Genomic DNA, 19,956 nt, shown 5'->3' with positions numbered 1-19,956 from the left:
CTCTCCTCTAATTACACCTCTATTCCCTTTTGACTCTTGGTGCAGACCCAGGGCCCAGAGTCCCACTAGGTTTTCCTGGCAGCCATTTTCAGCCATTCCTTCTAGCCAATTTCCATTTATTTGTGACTTCTTGTAAAGCCCAAGAGCAGCTTTCTACCAGTGAGCCCATATCTTTTGCACTTGGCTGAGGATAAGGGATGCCACAGACACCACACTTGGCTAGGACCCAGAGAGGGCAATGTTGCCAAAGAATGGAAGATCCACCCAACAAGAGAGAGACACATATCTAGAGCCAAGAATCACTTCAAAACTTATTGCACCAGATGCCTAGATCCAGGGGCACTGACACAAACATGAACAATCCAGACAATATTCCTCTTCTAGAAGCCAGCAACCCTATTGTAATAATCTCTGAGAAAATCAATGTAGTTAAAGCATAAGACCAGGATTTCAAAACAGCAGTTATGAATATGTTCACGTACCTTAATGGGGATTCATGAATAAATACATTAAATCAGTGAAATCACAAATGTTTGAATGAAACAATAAAAATATTAAAGACATGGAAGCAGAATGTAACAAAGAAATAGTATCAGTAAATAAAAGCCAAATTAAAATAAAGCTGGAAATAAAAGATTTAAGGAATCAAGCAAAAACCTCACCAATGAATTCAAAGAAATGGAAGAGAACCTTTTTCAGGTCTGGAAGACAAGGTAGAAAAGGTGGATATCTCAGTCAAGGAAAAAAGTTAAATCTAGCTGGCTAGTAGTGTTGCATGCCTCCTAGCACTCAGGAGGCAAAGGCAAGAGGATCTCTGTGAATTTGAGGCTAGGCTAGTCTACAAGGATAGTTCCAGGACAGCCAGGGCTACACAGAGAAAGAAACAAAAAACAAAATATGAACAAAACAACAACAAAAAAGTTAAATCTAAAAAAATATACAGACACAGAGCATCTAGGAAATATGGAAAACTATTAAGAGATCAGACACGAATAATAGGTACAAGAGAAGGGGAAGAAATCCAGGTCAAAGGCACTGAAAATACACTTAACAAAATCATCCAAGAAAATTTCCATACCCTAAAGAAGGAGGTGCTTATGATGGTGTAAAAGTAGTAAAGCAGCCTCCCTGTCACTCCACTGCACTGGCAGGTGGGCAGGCAGAAGGAAGTGGCCACTGGCTGCCACTATGATGAGCAAGTATGTGGTGGAGAAACGGGTCAGAAAGGGACGCAGAGCAGTTGAGGTTCTGTGGAGAAAGGCAGAATCGAGACGTGATGGTGGTGAGGAAAGGGCTGGTGTGAGTGGCCGGCACTACCACCTAAGGCCAGGTGATTTCTGGGCCTATTATGTCACCAAGGACCATATTTGGATCTGTGGCCCTACCCCAGCCAGAGTCTGTGTTGATATCTGCTGCCTGTGTTACCACAGAAGGCTCTACAGATAGATACCTTATGGTCTGGACTGCCACCCAAATCATGTTGATGTCTGAGGGCCTTAATTAGCTGGCCCTGCCCCTCAATGGCTCGGGGATAGCTGGCCCAGTCCCTTATTGGGTGGTACAGTGGGTAAGTTGTCCCCAGTGGCATCGGCTGGGAGAACTGGTCCTACCCCTCGCTGGCTACAGGCAAGTAAGCTGACCCTGACCCTTGACAGCTGAAGTGAGGCATTGGTGGTGGCTTGGGAGCAGAGTGCTGGCCTTGACCCTTGAGAGGGGCTGGGGGTATCCTGGCAGAGGCCCAGGATGACCAACTCAGCTACCACCCAGACCCAGATCCAAAGCTTTGAGTTGGCCCACCCCAACATCTATCCTGTATATGACCTGCTGAAGAGTGTGAAGGGACTGGTCCTGTAGATCCTGCAGGATCTCCATGACTTGAGGTAACAGCAGGAAATCTGAGAGGAGTTTTGGTGAGTGACCAGAATTGACAGTGTAGCAGAAGCCAGAGACCTTGAATCAGATCAGTGACTCATTGCAATGAACATTTGCATGAAAATACGTTTGGGCAAGAGTGTATACTGTGTAACACACCACAGCTTCCTAATACCACTATGACAAAAGAAGATGTGACAGAGAGGCAAAGTGTTTTTATTATTATTATTATTTTTTTTTCTTTTCTTTTGTGGGAGGAGGCCACAAGGGTGGAAGGTAGACATAGAAGGACTGGGAAATGACTGGGATTGGGGTGCATGATGTGAAATTCCCAAAGAATCAATAGAAAAATTATGTTAAAGAGAACGTAAACCAGGAAAAAAAAAGAATAATAAAGAACTGCAAACACTCAGGGCCAAAAAAGAAATTCCCCACAACACATACCAATCAAAACTAAATGCACAGAACAAATACAAGGAAAAGTCTGATTCACATATAAAGGCAGGCCCATTAGAAAAACATGTAACTTCAGTGGAGAATCTGAAAGTCATAAGGGCCTGGAGGTATGTTCTGCAAGCTCTGAGAGACGGCAGTTGTGAATCCAGACTACTATATCCAGCAAAACTATTAATCACAATTTTCAGAGAAAGAAAAAGAATCCACAGTAGAACCAAATTTAAGCCATTTTTACCTCCCAATGCAACTCCACAGAAGTCACTTGAAGAAAAACCCTCCGGTAAGGAAGGTTAACCACAACTAAGAAGACACGAGGACTAAAGAATCCTAGGACAGTGAAGTGAAAAAGAGATTAAAAACCTCAACTCATCACAGCAAAATAGCAAGAATTAGTAAAGACTGCTTATTAACAACTTTCCATTTTAATTATCTCAATCCCACCCCACCCCACCCCACCCCCCAAAAAAAATCACACTAACGTATTGAATTAGAAAATAGCAGCCACCTTTCTGCTCCTTCTAAGAAACACATCTAACCACCAAGGACAGATATCACCTTGGGGTCAAAGGATGGAAAAAAAAAACATTACAAATGGAATCAAGAGGCATGCAAGTTTTAATATCGGACAAAAACAGATGTCAAACCAAAATTAGTCAGAAGAGACAGGGAAGAAACTTAATACTCCTTAAAAAACATTCTTAAGAGATAAGTTCATGAACTAAATGTTCTATACAAAAACTGAGGAAATCTCATATTAAAAGCATAATGGCACAGCTGAATATTCTAGACAAAATGAAAAATGTAATATACAAAAAAGAGTAGATAGGAAGAAGTTATAAAAGCCAGGGCAGAAATTAATGACCTATAAACAAATAAACAAAAAAGAATACAAAGAACCAATGAAAACAGAGTAGGTTCTTTGAGAAAACAAGATTAACAAACCCTTAGTCAAATTAACCAAAAGACACAGAGAGAAGATCAAAATTAATAAAATTAGAAATGAAAAGGAGGATATTACAGCAGACACTGAGGAAATTCAGAGAATCCTAAGGACATGTTTAAAAAAAAAAAACTCTACTCCATCAAAATGGAAAACTAAGAAGAAATAGATGAATTTCTTCAGATATATTACCTACTAAAGTTAAATCAGGATGAAATAAGTAATTTAAACAGACCCATATTCCTCAGTCAAATAGAAGTATCCCAGGGCCAGATGGATTCAGCAAAGAATTCTGCCAGAACTTCAGAGAATAATCCATAACTGGCCAGAATATACAAACTGAAGGAACCCTTCCTAATTTTTTTTAAATGAAGCCATTGCTCAGATACCAAAACCATATAAAGCAAATAAAAAGCATAGACCAATACCTTTAATGAACATAGGTGTGAAAGTTCTCAGTAAAATACTTGCAAACAGAATCCAATAATATAGCAAAGAGATTATCCACCATGACCAAGTTGGAAGGTGAGGCCATATTGTTGAAGATCCTACTTATATCATTCAACTTGAAGAAATCCAGGTGATTCCAAACTATAAGCTTCACCACTTCTGACTAATGTCCAGGACATTAGAAGGTTCTTTGCATGCTAATTGTGGAAAAAAGAAATCAACATTACCCACCTATAAAACATACCTGGAAAATATACTGTTAAAATAGAGGCACAAATGTTATGGAGTAATCAAGCACTTTTCAATTGGATTTAATGCCCTCTCAATGATTTTCTTTCCCAATATAAGTAAGGTTTCATAAAATTGTTGATTATTCCATAGTCCTTACTGGTTTCTGGCTGTTTTCTATTTTATTACATTCTTTTAACTGTTTTCTTTCTTTTCTTGTTACATGCTATTTTCCTTCTCCTTTCCCGTGTTTTAAAGTGAAAATAATTGTATTGGTTTGATATCTTCAGTTATATGTGTGTGTCCCTTCTATGTACAGGTACATTTGCCATATGTACACATGTAAAGGTCAGAGGACATCTTTGTCTATCTTGTACAAATTTATTTTTAATTAATAATTAAATGTTATTATATTGCATGTGTGTATGTAAACATGTTGTATAGGTACATGTGCCTGTGTAGGAACCATATTCCCTTATCACTCTCTCCTTTATTCCCTTTAAACAGTGTCGCTTACTAATCTTGAAGCTCATAGTTTGGCTAAACTGGCTTGCAAGCAAGTCTGGGCCATCATCTGCCTGCTTACCTGAGGTAGAGTAGTAAGCATGGATAACAACACCCAGCATTGAAGTGTGTGTGGGGATCCAAGTTCAGATCCCATGCTTACGTATGAAATGCTCTTACTCATTGAGTCACCTTCCCAGGCCCAAATATCTATCTTTTATAATTGATGCTTTTACACCCTTGCTTGCCTCTCAGCATGTTTTAGATTGCATTCCATAGTTTTAATGTGTTGTTTTATTTATGTTAATTTCAATGTATTTTATATTTATTTTTCTTAATTCTTTTAAAAAATTATTTAATTTTTTATTTTTACTTATTAAAATTTATTAAGTAAATTTCATATTTATCTACCCATCTATCTATCTATCTATCTATCTATCTATCTATCTATCTATCTATCTATTTATTTATTTATTTATTTAGCATCCCAGCCACAGTTTCCCCTCCTTCCTCTCCTCCCAGTTCCTCCTCTCCCATCCCCCATCTACTCCTCCTCCATTTCTATTCAGGAAAGGGCAGGTCTCCCATGGACATCAACAGAGCACAGCACATCAAGTTTCAGTAATACTAAGCACCTACCTATGTATGAAAGCCAGACAATGTGGTAAGCCAGTATGAAAAGTAGGGTCTCAAAGCCAGTAAAAGATTCAGAGACAGTCCCCGCTGCACTGTTAGGAGTCTCACACGAGGACCAAGCTACACAACTCTAACACACATGCAGAGGTCCTACGTCAGTCCCTGGTTGTCATTTCAGTCTTAGCTCCTGTGAGCCCAGGTTAGTTGATTCTATGTTTTTTTGTTTGTTTTTTTTTTTTTTTTTTTTTTTTTTTTTTTTTTTTTTTTTTTTTTTTTTTTGGTGTCCCTGACCCCTCTGGCTCCTGTAATCATTTCTCCCCCTCTTTTGCAGGATTCCCCAAACTTCATCTAATGTTTGGCTGTGGGTCTGCATCTGAGATGTCTTTATTTAGGCAGGTTCTGTTCATTCTTTATCTAGACACAGGAGGTTTCTTCTTAGATGTTTTTATATTTGTCTCTTAAGCTTGCTTTGGGGTCTGTCATTTCACTTCTTTCTATTTTGGATCTACTGGTTTCTCTCTAAATGAATTCATTGCCAAATTCTTCACTATTTTTGAGAGATTTCTCAGAATTGAATTTCCCACACACTTTCAAATATTCATTCTCCTTTGGAAGAGCTACAGAGATCTCTGCTTTTTTAAGTTGCTTCTTTGCCTGATGGAAAATGACTGTACTGCAGCTGGAGGATTGGACAGAGGTCTTGTTGTTTTGGAATGACAGCTCAGCACTGCAGTTAGGAAACTTAATAGAGTGGATAGCCCGGTTCTCTCAAGGAACATATTGCAATGTGGAATATATACCACATGAACAATCTGGAAGAAAGGACATAGATCCCCTGCTTCTGGTGGACCCCAGTACCTGCATGTGAGTACTAGATAGAGCAGACACCTGAGTTCCATGACAATCTAGCATGGAATAACAAGCCTGAAATCTAGCAGTAAGGAAAATAAGATGGTGGTCTGTTTCTTCCAGTTAGAAAATTGCCATAGGTCAGATCAGGAGAGAAGGACCTGTATCTTAATTATTTCACAGAATTATTTCAACCTTCTATTGAGTAGATGGGGCTGATAGAGTGAGTCATGGCTCACTGCCATTAACTCTCACTATTTCTACAGAGATTTAGTGGCTCCTTTGAACATAAATTTGATATATATCCTTAAGACAATTTTAAATTGTTGATATTTATTATTTTCATGAGTTACTATTGATTTCCTCAAAGCAGTTTAATTTAATTGGCTTCCTCACAATATCAGGCTGAAGTTTTGCACCAATTTAGGGACATACTATGGTCTTTGTAGAGAACAGACACTGGATGTTGCAATGTTTGCAAATTAACTTGTTTTAATGTTTGGAGTATTGTACTATGTGGGATAAGTTAAAACTGGATCTTAATCAAGAAGGGACAACAGGATATGACTTTTTGAGAACTCTCTAGTTCTGCAGTAACAACATTGAATCCTCTTATGTGTATATGCAACAACTACAATCTCTTCATCTTTTTACTGGGCCTACCCCCTTAGAGATGTCATCAAAAAGTATTACTAAATGTTCAAAAGAACTCAGATTGCAGACTAGGAGCTAAGGAATGTTTCTGAGGGAAGCTCTTCTGTTCATTTTGTGCAAACCTTTCTGTTAGGAAAGGAGATAAAGATTGAATCCTGTAGTTCCAGAATTATGCAAGGGCATACAGGGTCATCCTTAGTCATACAAAAAGTTTGAGGCCAACCTGAGCTAAATTAGACCCTGCCTCAAAAAACATTCATAATCCAATGAAAAATAAACATCTTAAAATTATGTTTGAGTAGTCTGTCTTTCCACTCTTTGTACTCACGATACTATTGAGCAATCACCTGTACTGAGAATTTCATTTCATTTCAAATGAACTGGTAAGTATGTGGAACATACCATAGTGGGAATAAAAAAAAGCTTGTAATCTAGTTGGAATGATAAACTGATAAATAAAATGTTTACAAGCATGTAAAAGTTAGTGAATATTCAATGGAGAGAACATTGTAAGCAGAGTGCTGTATGCAAAGGACTTAATTCTCTGTAGGATACCTTATAAATTGATATTAACAATTCAACACAGCACAAATACATAGCAAATTCTCAAAAAAATCTAACAAATCTGCTCATTTTTCACAGTATTCTTCTCCAGTAAAAATAATGCCAAATATTTTGTTGGACTTTTTTTTTTCTTTTTTCTTTTTATCCACTTTCTGGAATAGTACCATGATGAATCACATGTCTTCTATTAAAAATATTTAAGTAAGAAAGTGAATAACTGACTTCTTACTTGCGCTTTCTTTGGAATGGTTGAGTTCCATTCATAGTGTTTTTGTGGTTGTGTGCTACCACTACAAACCTGGTAGAGACCAGAAGGAGCTCTTTATTCCTCATCATTTTGCTAGGCATAGAAGCAAATATCCATTGAAACATTCTTTTAAAAATTGTTACTAGTATGCACATTTTAGGGAGTTTTAACACTGAATGTTACAATATGCACTGTGTCTGCATTTTGAGAGAGTTACTGTTATAGTTTACAACAGTCACATAAATTCTCTGCATTCCAATATGAGAAAGTAAAATTAATGTTGGGTAATGCTACCATAGGTTGGGATTTTAAGCCTTTCTTTGAAGCTTCCACTTGCTATTTCCAATCTTGTTAGCCTCAGCTGACTTTTCATGACACAGTACATTAATTTCTTAAAAGGGAGAATAATTTCAATATCTTAAAATTTCTACAGTTGTGGATCTCAGTGGGGAACCTCAACCACTACTTTACTAAACCAGCATAATTCCTAGGTACATTCTTAATATTTGTCCTTATACTTATAGATAAGTGTAGTTAGTCCTTACCCCTTATCAAGCAATCTTCTGTTTGCAACAGATCAAAACTATTACAGGAAATGGCAAGCAAAACAAACAGTTGCAGAACACAGTGCTGATGGATACATCCACCAAAGAATTCCCTCACCTGTAGCTAGAGTTTTCCTGCCTGGCCCACAGTCAAGACAAATCTCTCTCACCCGCCAGTCCCACAGCTGCTCAGACCCAACCAAGTAAACACAGAAACTTATATTGGTTACAAACTGTATGGCCGTGGCAGGCTTCTTGCTAACTGTCCTTACAGCTTAAATTAATCCATTTCTATTAGTCTGTACCTTGCCACATGGCTCGTGGCTTACCAGGATCTTCACATGCGGCTTGTCATGGTGGCAGCTGGCAGTGTCCCCTCTCTCTGCCTTCCACTTCCCAGAATTCTTCTCCTTGTCCCGCCTATACTTCCTGCCTAGCCAATGGCCAACCAGTGATTTATTTACTGATCATTCAGCAACACACTTGACATACAGACCATCCCACAGCACTCACCTGTGACTCAGGCAACATTGCAGAAGAAGGGGCAGGAAGATTAAAAGAGACAGAGGATCAGGGAGTTTGGTGTGACACTGCGTCTTTATTTCTCAAAAACGTAACTGATTAAACATGAGCTGAACAAGAACAAGAACAATAAACATGATAAACTAGACAGGAGACATTCCAGGAGGCCTCAACCCTACACAAAAAAACTACAGGCAACAAAGGAATGCTGACAGTGGAGAAGTTTTCCCCAGGAAAGAGTACAAATGCTGTTTATACAATACAAAATTGTCATTCCTGAAAACATATACACAAATTAAGTAGGTTGTATTTAGGGACAGAACTATATCTATATCTGTATCTACTGTATCTATCTGTATTTGCATATATATATATATATATGTATATGTATGTATGTATGTATGTATATGTACATGTATATGAAGCATTTATCTAATTCTTCTTTATCAATAAAAACTTGGGAGTCAGATACCAGGGTAAAAACCTGATTGATCAGAGAAGTGACCAGTGACCTCCTCTCTATCTTCCTTGAAATAAAATTGTGGTGAACCTGTCTAAGTTGCTCCCTATTACTTCCTGTGTCTTATTTACTCAATGTCCTTGGGCCTCCAAAATGTCTATGGCTAATTTGGCCAGCTAGTAGGTAGCTCTTCCCTCCGTTTCAAGGTATAATTATTGTCCATTTCAGGAGTGTCAGTGTAAGATCAAAATATCCCACTGCATTTCTCCATTTTTGTCTAAGTAAACGGTAAGTATCTAACTCTAACAAAGTAAATCTGTATACAATAAGAACAATTATCAGGTAAGAATTTTACACTCAAGATAACCAGTCCATTTGCATTTGACAAATTCAGAGAAAATACTCCATTATTGATTCTATCTTGGTGAGTTTTGTACCTAGTTTGCTTTCTATCCTAAGTTGGATTACTAACCCAAAACTATCATTTTAGACCTCAAAACATTTTCGTAGATTAGCAACTTAAGCTTTTATTCTCTTGACCTTGTATACTTTACAGCTCTTTTGTGAGCCTCTTTTCTGAATTTGTTAACAAGGAAAACTGTAAGACGAAATTTAGTCTTCAACCTCTTTAGAGACCTGAGAAGGATAAAACATTGCCTGAATAAATAGGAAGTGCAGAGCTAACAATTTCCAAAACTATACAGAGAAGACTGGCTGCCTGCACAGTCACCCAAAGTTCTTCTGCAACATTGGGGCATCCATTTTCATCCTACAGGCCTAGAATATCTGGCAGACTTTTCTGTGGAGCATGAATTTTAAAGGACTGCGCTACCTTTTCTTGGCAAAGTTTGGCAGTCACCTTTTTTGTGTGTCCTGTTAGTCCAATTTGGACAGGTATTGTCAACAGTTGAAGCAAGGGCAGTTTCTTGCCCAAATGGCTAGCTTTGCTACATTGAAATCAAATTCCATATGGAGGTTCTTCTATGCCCATCATCATTTTTTGAAGTAAATTGGTACTGCCATGAGCAGACATGTCTCACTGTCACGCAAAGCCTTACATTATTAAAACGTCTTAAATGCCATATTCTGCAGGTCTCTGAAGTGTTTAAAGACCATCTAGCTATTTAAAACATGTCTCTCTTTGGCCTTGAAACATACTTAATACGCCCATAAGTTTGATTGTTATTGAGAACTAACCTGTATTTTTTTTTATCTTAAATGCTTTCAAAGACAAGAATTTTACATTTTTAAATGAGCTGTATAGATATTATACCTTAAACTAGCATAAAAACATATATACAGTATAACAAAAGTAACCCTAAATTTATATCAATGTACAAAAATGCATGCCAATGTAAATATATTGAGATTAATAGCTGTTTTTTAGTTTAAAAGTAGACTCAACAATCTACCCTTTTATCCTACCATTTTTATAATCCCACTTTCTTTTCATAAAAATATCCTTGAGTCCAACCTCTTTTGTTTAGTTTTTTTTTTTTTTTTTTTTTTTTTTTTTTACCATGACTGGTAACAACTTATAACTAACTTCCCCCAAATAATGACAAACATCCACTGAATGACCAGAAACCACCCACCCCACATCTTGGTAATGAGACCATTATGGTCTCTAGACTGTTTTCTATTGTCTGGGGGTGATGATATTTTTTGGGATCCTGAGAAAATTGGGATAATGATCAAGTCTTGGGAAAGCTAGGTGTATTATTTGTTTTGTGATTAAAAAAAGTATACAGCTCATCTGAAGTCTTGGTTGGAGTAGTCTGTGAGGTGGGACCATCTCACCTAGCAGCTTTGAAGTTGTTTTGGATGCAGAATTTTGAGGAAACTGCAGCAGAGGAATTCTGAGAGGCTGGATCACCTGGGCTACTTGTCTTTATTGGTGTCTGGTTCTTTTGTTCTGAAAACACATAAACTATTAAAGACAACATATATATCTGCATAAACACAAGTATGGAATATGCAGTGTGTACAAGTCAGCTAAAGATGATTTTCTGTTTTACTTTTTAGGAGGTAAAAGCATCTATTAACTTTATAAGTCCATTTGAATACCAAACCTCCATTCTTGCCATATGAAAGGGTGGCATGTAACAATAAGTCATGAGGATTCTGTAGCTCAAACAAAACAAAACAAAAAAAAATCATGCTTCATCCAGTCTCAGAGCTGTTCTCATGCAGAGGGATCAGAACACATGTCATCTATCCTGTATTCTTTCCCGGATTCTTCCCTCATGTCTGTAGCTACGATCCTCAGGAGGTCTTCCTCAGTCAAATCTGATCTTTATTAAATCTTTCAAAGGTTTTATAGCTTTTCATTTCCTATGGAAACAGAAGCACAACCTTTCCCTCAACAAAATACATTTCTAAACTTCCATTCTGAAGCCAAGACATCTCTAAAGTATATAGGCTGATTTAAATTAGCAAATCCCTTTCATAATCAAATGTTTCTTAGAATTTCCATTCATAGCCAGTCATTGTTGGATTAGCTAGACCACAGCCTGTAAGTCATTCTAATAAATTCCTTTTCTCTCTTTCTTTCCATATATATGTAACATTATATATGTATTAGATATATGAATCTCTCTATATACATATATGTATATATATTCATTTTATAAATTTGGTTACTATAGAGAATGCTGACTAATACAATATTTATACACAGATAAATCAAGTTAAGCTTTGTATTTGAATTAGGAATTTGTAGGTTGTCAAGGAAATACCATGATCAAAACTCCTAAGTGAAGAGCTCATCTTTGAAAAATTCTTAATACTCTAGATCCTTCTAGAAAGTTAAAACTTTCCCTACAATTTCTCCTATGAAGAAAGAATCCTTAAGATGAAGCATTAAACAAATTTCCATAATTACATGCAACAAAAACTGAGTGCCCTGTAGCTTCTCTAGGGAAAAATCAAATACAAAATTGTCCTATGAAGAAGAGACCTGGAATAAATTCAAGGTGTTGTGCAAAACAGATATGTTAGCCAATGAATTAATAAAATTGACACTGGTTCTTCCTTCAGTTTAATAATTTCTGTGGTATTTTTAAGCTTTCAAAAATGTACAATCATTTTTCACAACCCTAAGATTATTCTCATAGACTTCTGTAATTAAACTTTTTATTTAATTAAAAAAAACAAATTGGAGAAACAGTAATCCATACTTGCTCAGGAACTCAAGGTGACGTGTCAAGACCTTGAGTTTCAGGGCAGACTGGGCTGCACAGTTGATTGAATTGAATAAAAGCAAAATGAAGAAAGCCAAAGAGAACCATGATATGGGAGCATTTCACAGTAAGATTGTAATCAATTTCTTGAGTTTCACAAGGGAACTAATAGAACGAACCTGTACCTTGCAGGGTTCTTCTCTATGGTTGAGCCTCCTACCTTTCTCATCATTGTGCATCGGAAGAGTTGGCTGACAGATTTCCATATCCTCTGAAGACAGTGTTGAAAATCCCTAAGCCTGGCCTTAGCTAGTTGGGTAGTTCTGAGCCACCACTGAGCTGTAAAAAAATAAGATCAATACTTTTTAAGACTTCCTGTTGCTCAGGTACAAGGCCCTGAGTTCAGTTCAGATTCCCAAAGTTTATGTAAAAAGCAAGATGTTGCTCCCTGCTCCTATGACTCCAGGTCTGAGGAATGGGTTGATTGAAGACAGGAGGATCTCTGGGGCCTCTTGCTGATAAGCCAGTTTAAAATAAGAACAGTATTCTCTAGACCCAATGCCTTACAGGAATACATTGGAATGTTGGTAGAAGAGAGTACCTGATGACTCTCCTCTGGCCTCCGTGAATATATACTCAGACACATGAACATGTGCACAGGGATGCATGCCTACACACACTTGTAAGATATGCATACCTAAACACACAATATATGAAAGGTAAAAAGGTATAGAAATAATTAATATTTATTTTATTGTGTTGTCTATCTATCTATCTATCTATCTATCTATCTATCTATCTATCTATTATCTATCTAGTTCATAATCTTATACAACTTTTTGATTTATAGTATGAAAACAAGCTCAATATCTGTTAATACTAAAGCCTGTATAATCCAGTACCATCATAGGAAAAGTAAAGATGAAAATAATGCTATTTATATATTCATGTTTATTGATATATTCTTAGAAGGATAAAATGATCTCAAGCCTCTTGAGAAAATATAATCATGTATTGATTGACATATCAATTTGGTAATTAAATATCTAAATTTGGTGATTAGGCACCTCATGAATATAGTATTATATAATTACTATATTTTTTTACTTAAAGATTTGTACTTTTATATATCATATTGTAGCAAGTTTGAAACTTGAAATGATATCTTTAGAAGACAAGTTTAAGAAAATTAGAAACAAATCATGGCCTAATATTTAATAGTTTTTTTGCCATTAGATTTTAAGCATTTGTTTTTTCTCATTAAAATATTTTCTTTTATGTTTGAGACTAAAATATAATTATACCACTTTCTGCCTTATATTTCCTCCCTCCAGTCCGTACAACATACATCCCTTGCTCTGTCTTTCAAATTTATGATATTTTTATATTATTAGATTTTACACACACACATACATAAACACACACATACACATACACACAAACATCTATACTCTTAAAAGTATATAGAACCCAAAAATATAAGAAATCTTTGAAGAGTCGCAATGTTCCTGCAATAGGGACTTAAACTGCTTTTGCTGAGTAAAACCCACAGATACATAGATTTTTAAACAAACAGCATTGTGCCTTCCCTACCTATCTCTTACTCTTGAGGAACTATACTCACATATCCCTTTATTACAACCTTTGCTCCAGGGACATGCAAGCAAATTGTTATTTAAATGATGCATGAATGCCTTAGTTTAACATCTGTGTTTTGAAACATGACAGTCATTTCTGGTACAAATTCAATTTTAATTCTTAATTGTTGCATTTATATAATTTCACATTTGTGATATGAGTGCTACAGATCTGTTAAGAAATCTATAGGCCTAGACTTCCATACATCTGGTTCTTGACATACATATCTGACTTCATGCTCCCTTTTGGCCCTACCACTTCACTTGGTCATTCAGGTGCTAGATTATGACACAGACCTCCCCCAACCAGTCTTGGTTATACCATCTCTAGAATCCCCAAAGCAATCCAGCCTGCCACATTGCCTTATCATTCAGTAAATATTTTTAAATTTGGAAGGACTTAGAAACATATATTCCAAGTTCTGAAAGATCAGAACTGCCAATCTAAAATATTATACCCAGCAAAACTATTGTTTATAATTAAAGGGCAAATTAAACTTTTCCATGAAGACAGACCAATGTGAAACATGACTACTGAGAAAGAACAACATAGGATACTAGAAGGAATACTTTTAGGAAAATGAACATCTCAAGAGGATACAGCTGAAAAATAAAAACACCCCACTACTCTTAATCATAAGGAGTCTAAGAAAAATCACAAAATAAAAGTAATATGGAAATTAATAAGCATCATTCAAAACTCTGAATATTAATAGTTGCAATATACTGATAAGAAGACAAATAATAGAATATTATAATGGATATAGGATCCATTTTATGCTGCTTACAAGCAACAAATTTCACCATCAAAATGAAATACCAACCTAGAATCTAATCACAGAAAAAAAGTACTACAAACAAGTAGACCTAGAAAACAGAAGTGATTATAGTATTTGACAAAATACTCCCCAAGCTTAAACTGGTCAGAAGTAATAAAGAGGGTAATTTTATACTGATTAAGGGAATAATATACCAAATGGATAGTATACTATTAAGTGCATACATTCCAAACACAGGTATATTCAGCTCCATAAAACAAATACTAATAGATGTAAAGCCATGACCTAGCTGCAGCAGAGTTATTATGGGAAAAATTCAATAGAGTAAAGCTAGATATCAACAGCACAATAGAATTAAGCTATGTATCAACAGCAAGAAAATACACAGAAAGCACATAATCTCATGGAGATTAAACAACTCACTAGTGTTGATTGGGATGGCTAAATAATCCTGAACCTAAAAACCATGTGTTGCTGAATGGAATTCTCAATCCTGGCTCTGGGTATTTCTGCAAAGATTTGTCAAGGAGTTCCCAGAGGCTCATTAAACAAAGCAGTCTCTTAATAATTTTCTCAGTTGTGTGTTGGAATTAGAAAAGAAGACTGTAATGCTGATGATAGCATGTATGTTGGTTACAAGATGTAGAGAAAGAAGCTGTCACTGTTTTGGAAACTTTTTCTCTTATGTTTATCTTTCAAACTCTCAGAAGGTACTAGTTAGGCTACCAATGGGCAACATTGGTCTTTTCCATCTGTGAACCCTACTAAACCAAAACCCCAGTTTACCAGGTTAGATGTGTCCACCTGTGCAGTAGGAGCATGATTGTGTGTGAATGACCAAGTGCCCTCTGGTTTAATTTGAGGATACCTCCATTGGAGATAATCCAGGCTTGCTACTATATGCTTGGTTCAAAATTCATGCCTGCAAAGATCAAACTGCATGTGTGTTTATACTATCAGACAAAGCTACTCTCAGAGAAGCCTCTCTTTATATGTATCATGGTGAATGCAGACCTCATGGAAGCCCAAGATTCTGAGAATAAATAAGTGTTGAAGACTCACTTGTTCTTAAAAATAATATTTATGCCGGGCGGTGGTGGCGCACGCCTTTAATCCCAGCACTCGGGAGGCAGAGGCAGGCGGAGTTCGAGGCCAGCCTGGTCTCCAAAGCGAGTTCCAGGAAAGGCGCAAAGCTACACAGAGAAACCCTGTCTCGAAACCCCCCCCCCAAAAAAAATAATAATATTTACATTCTCTCATGTAAATCTCAGGAAACAAAGCAGAAGAGGTGATAGAAAGCATGTAAGAGCAGAAAGTTAGGGTTGGGGTCATGAAAGGGGATCCTAAAGACTCAGTACAGCCATAAGAACCATGAACTCACAACTGAAGTTACATGACGTAGGTCCTTGCAAGACAGGTTGTCAATAATCAGTCTTAGAACTGGAAAAGCCACACTTGACAAGAATCTGTTTTGTTGAATGATTGATTATCAATTCATGTGTTTACCTAAGTTATTCTATTACCAATAAAGACTCAGGAGTCAGATATTGGGGTAAAAATCTGATAGATCAAAGTAGTAGTGTAGGAGCGATCAGCTGTCCTTTCCACATGTCCCAGCTTGAAGAGAGTGCAGAATAATAATTTAGTCTTCAACACAATCAGAGACCTGAGAAGGATAAAATATTACCCGAGTAAACAGAAAGTGTAGAGCAAAAAACTTCCAAAGTTATAGAAATGACAGAGACAGCTGGCTGCCTGGACAGTCATCTAAGTTTTCTCTGCAACTTTGGCATATCCATTTTCAGCCAACAAGCCTAGAACATCTGACAGACTTTTATGTGAAGCAGGAATTTTGAAGGACTGTTTTACCTTGTTTTGGCAAAGTTTGGCAGTAATCCTCTTTTGTGTCTTTTTTTTTTTTTTTTCCAGTTTGGACAGTATACTGTCAGCAATTGAGACAAGGACAGTTTCTTTCCCAGTGGCTACCTTTTGCCACATTGAAAGAAAACTCTATGTGGAGGTTCTTTGATGCCCAACATCTCTGAAGTAATTGGTGCTGACAGGATCAGAGGTATCTCACTCATGAAAAGCCTTATGTAATTAAAACATCTTGAATACCATATTCTATAGTTCTCTGAAGTGTTTGAAGACCATCTATCTATCTAAAATATATCTATTTAACTTTAAAAACATACCTAGCATGAATACAAGTTTGATTGTTGTAGATGACCAACTACTAACCTGCATTTCTTTGTTATCATAAATGTATATGCAGCATTATAAAACAAGAATAATCTTAAATTTGTATCAATATACACAAAAAATTTAATCAAGAGTAGAAACATATATAAAGTAAGTTCTAACAAAAATAACCTTAAATTTGTATCAAAATGCAGAAATCCTTAGATTCAACAATCTACCCTTTTTGTACCCTTTTATCTTATCATTTCTATATCTCCCCTTCTTTTTTTTTCTTTTCAGAAAGAGATCCCTGAATCTAATGACCCTTGCTTAATTTCCTCCCTGACTGCGACCAATAACAACTTGCAACTAACTTCCCTAAACAATGACAAACATACATAACCCCCTGCATGACCAAAAACCACCCATCCTACCTGTAGGGAATATGGGCATCATATTCTTAAAATAACTTTCTGTTGTCTGGGGGTGATGGAAATTGGAATAGTGGTCATGTCCTGTGAGAGCTAGCTGTTTCATTTCTTGTACAGTCTCTGTGCAATGGGAAAGTGCAGGGCTTAACTGAAGTGCTAGCTGGAGTAGTCTGTGAGGTTGAACCATCTCAGCTAGCCACTTTGAAGTTGTTCTGGATGCAGATTTTTGAGTAAATATCAACAGAGGCATTCTAGAGCTGAATCACCTGGCCTACTTGTCTTTTTCATTGGTATCTGGTCTTGTTTTTCTGAAAACCCACAGACTATTAAAGGTAAAATACATATTTGCCTTAACACAAATATGGGATGTGTGGTATACAGAAATCACCTAGAGATTTTGATTCACTGCTCTATGTTTGAGCAGGTAAAAGGCATCTGTCAACTTTATGTATCTTTTGGACTGTGTAACCAAGTTGTAATGTAAATTTCCATGCACGACATGTAAAAGGATGGCATGTAATAACTCATGAGGAGTACAAAGCCAACAAGATTTATTATCTCTCACCTAGTCTCAGAGCTGTTCCCATAGTAGAGGGATCATCATATATGTTACTTGTCTTATAGTTTTTCTTGGTTTCTTCCTTCATGTTTGCCACCAGATTTTCAGTAGGTCTCCTCCAGTCAACTCTGATCTTTATTAATTTTTAAGGAATCCATAGCTTTTTGTTTTCTGTGGAAAAAAGGTATAACCTTTCCTTCAGTGCAACACATTTCCTCATTTCCATTCTGAAGTTCAGACATCCTTAAAATATATAGGCTAGTTTAATTCAACTGTTTCAACAATCCAATGTCTCTTAGCAGCTGTTGTTTTTTGCTCATTTGCATTAAAAAAAATTAAAGTTAGTGACAGGCCCTGCTTCCACCATGAGACCTGCTTCTTTCTGGATGGAGGCAGAGGAGAAGTAGATTGGAGGGGGTAGGGGAGGAGGAGAGAGGGAATGAGAGGAGAGAATGTGGTCAAGATGTGAAATAAATGAATAAATTTAATTAATAGAAATTTAAAGTTAATAAAGCACTATGTAAGATCCAGATGTCGTGTATATTTCCCATCCTTACGTGGCTTATTCTTTTTATATTTCCTACTCTTTTTTTCATATCAGATTGATTTTATTTTCATCAACATCAATGTAACTGTGTAGTAAAAATTCAGCCTACACAGTTCAACATTGCTTAGCTGCTAGACCTTTGAACAGATGGCTAGGTCTCTGGTGGCATTCTGAGGCTATTGGCTTTCCAGGTCACTTGTTGAGCTACTGCAACTCTCTAAGCTGCTTTGCCCTGGATCAGTCTCAGTCCTGGTCATCTCTTTCATCAGGCGGTGGTAGTGACCATATAGTAATTTCCCACTGGCTTTTTTGTTCCTTTTTGTTGGGGTTGTAATTTTCTGAGAAGCCTTTCTCTTTGCCCTCCTTGGTGGGGTTTTCTTGACCTTGGTAATCATTTGCACCTGGAAGGACAACAGAGTAACGTGTCAAGGGCCTATGGGTCTTCAAGAAGATGGAATACATGAGGGAGACTGAAGGAGAAGGGCAGTGGGTTGAGGAAGGGGTTAATGCTAGGCCGAGAAAGGGTTAGGAGTGGAAATCACTAGAGAAAGGACTACACTTGGCTTGGACCTTCTTACCATTCTACAGCTTCTGGAACTGGATTCACCATCCTTCTTGCCAGAAGTTCTGATTTTGGGCTCATGGCAACTTTTGGCTTCCTTAGACTTGGTACCTGAGGTTGATGGCCTGATATTTTTGGTAGGATGCTGTGACTTCTTAGTTGCCTTCGCCATACTGAAGCCTGGGTTGGTCTGGCTCAGCGCTCAGAGGCACTTTCTTATGAAGCCACCAAGAACAATGGAAGGCCACACCCCTGAGTCCTGATGGGTCAGAAAGATCCACCCCAGCCAATAGTGGCTATGGAGCTGCGTTGACATCACAAAGCCCAACTGTGGACACCTCATAGCCCTGATCTTAGCAGGCACTGGATGGGAGATCATGGTGTGGCTCAAAATCAGAAAGTATCATCTTTGACAGTCCTGGTTAGGGGAGAGGCTATCAAGGCAGTAGAGTCTGGATCCAGACAGGAGGCTTTTCTTGAACTTCTCCAAAAGACTCATGCTACCCTCTTTTATATTCCCAATTGTTGTGATAGAACATGTGGCAGAGGGTTTGCTTCAGTGAACTCTTCCGGAAATTTCCCCCTACTCAATGGTTCATTATGCCATGTCTCTTCCTTAGTAAGTTAGCTAGATTTCGGTGTATTTTACCTTAAGTCCTTCCAAAATTAATATTTAAGTATCTGTATATGTGAATCAGCCCACAAATAATTATTAATGAATGAATATCTCCCTACCTGGTAAATTTAGCATTAAAACCTGACAATTTTAGCCAGCGGTGGTGGAGTACGCCTTTAATCCCAGCACTTGGGAGGCAGAGGCAGGATCTCAGTGAATTCGAGGCCAGCCTGGTCTACAAAGCGAGTGAGGACTATTAAACAGAGAAACCCTGTCTCGGAAAACCAAAACCAACAAAACAAAACAAGAAAACCTGACAGTTTGGTTACATGGTGTGCTGGCTAGTTTTATGTTAACTTGACACAGCTAGTGTCGTCTGAGAGGAGAGAGCCTCAATTGAGAGAATATATCTGCAAGATCAGACTGTAGGCAGGACTGTAAGGCATTTTCTCAATTAGGGACTCATGTGGGAGGGCCCAGTGCATGGTGGGTGGTGCCATCCCTGGGCAGATGGTCCTGGGTTCTATAAGAAAGC

The 19,956-nt window shown here is 37.3% G+C and overlaps 1 long non-coding RNA gene across 7 annotated transcripts in view; it reads right to left on the bottom strand.

Annotated features, from left to right (window-relative positions):
* The window catches only part of LOC131921190 (uncharacterized), a 67,945-nt gene extending 48,867 nt beyond the window's left edge, over window positions 1–19,078 (bottom strand). The window contains exons 1-6 of one of the 7 annotated variants that reach the window (XR_009381880.1): window positions 18,822–19,076; window positions 18,254–18,644; window positions 17,703–17,867; window positions 12,330–12,448; window positions 10,728–10,842; window positions 7,372–7,451 (exon numbers count right to left, since the gene is read on the bottom strand). This is a non-coding gene — a long non-coding RNA (uncharacterized LOC131921190). Of the gene's footprint in view, window positions 1–7,371; window positions 7,452–10,727; window positions 10,858–12,288; window positions 12,449–17,702; window positions 17,868–18,253; window positions 18,645–18,821 lie in introns of those variants that run through there. The other 6 variants (XR_009381881.1, XR_009381882.1, XR_009381883.1 and 3 more) reach the window with 6 other exon arrangements.
* Window positions 19,079–19,956: the final 878 nt, after the last annotated feature.

Source organism: Peromyscus eremicus, chromosome 10 (genome assembly GCF_949786415.1).
Source record: "Peromyscus eremicus chromosome 10, PerEre_H2_v1, whole genome shotgun sequence".
Taxonomy (NCBI): domain Eukaryota; kingdom Metazoa; phylum Chordata; class Mammalia; order Rodentia; family Cricetidae; genus Peromyscus; species Peromyscus eremicus.
Note: the sequence above shows the minus strand (reverse complement) of the source record. Positions and strands in the feature narration are given on the sequence as shown.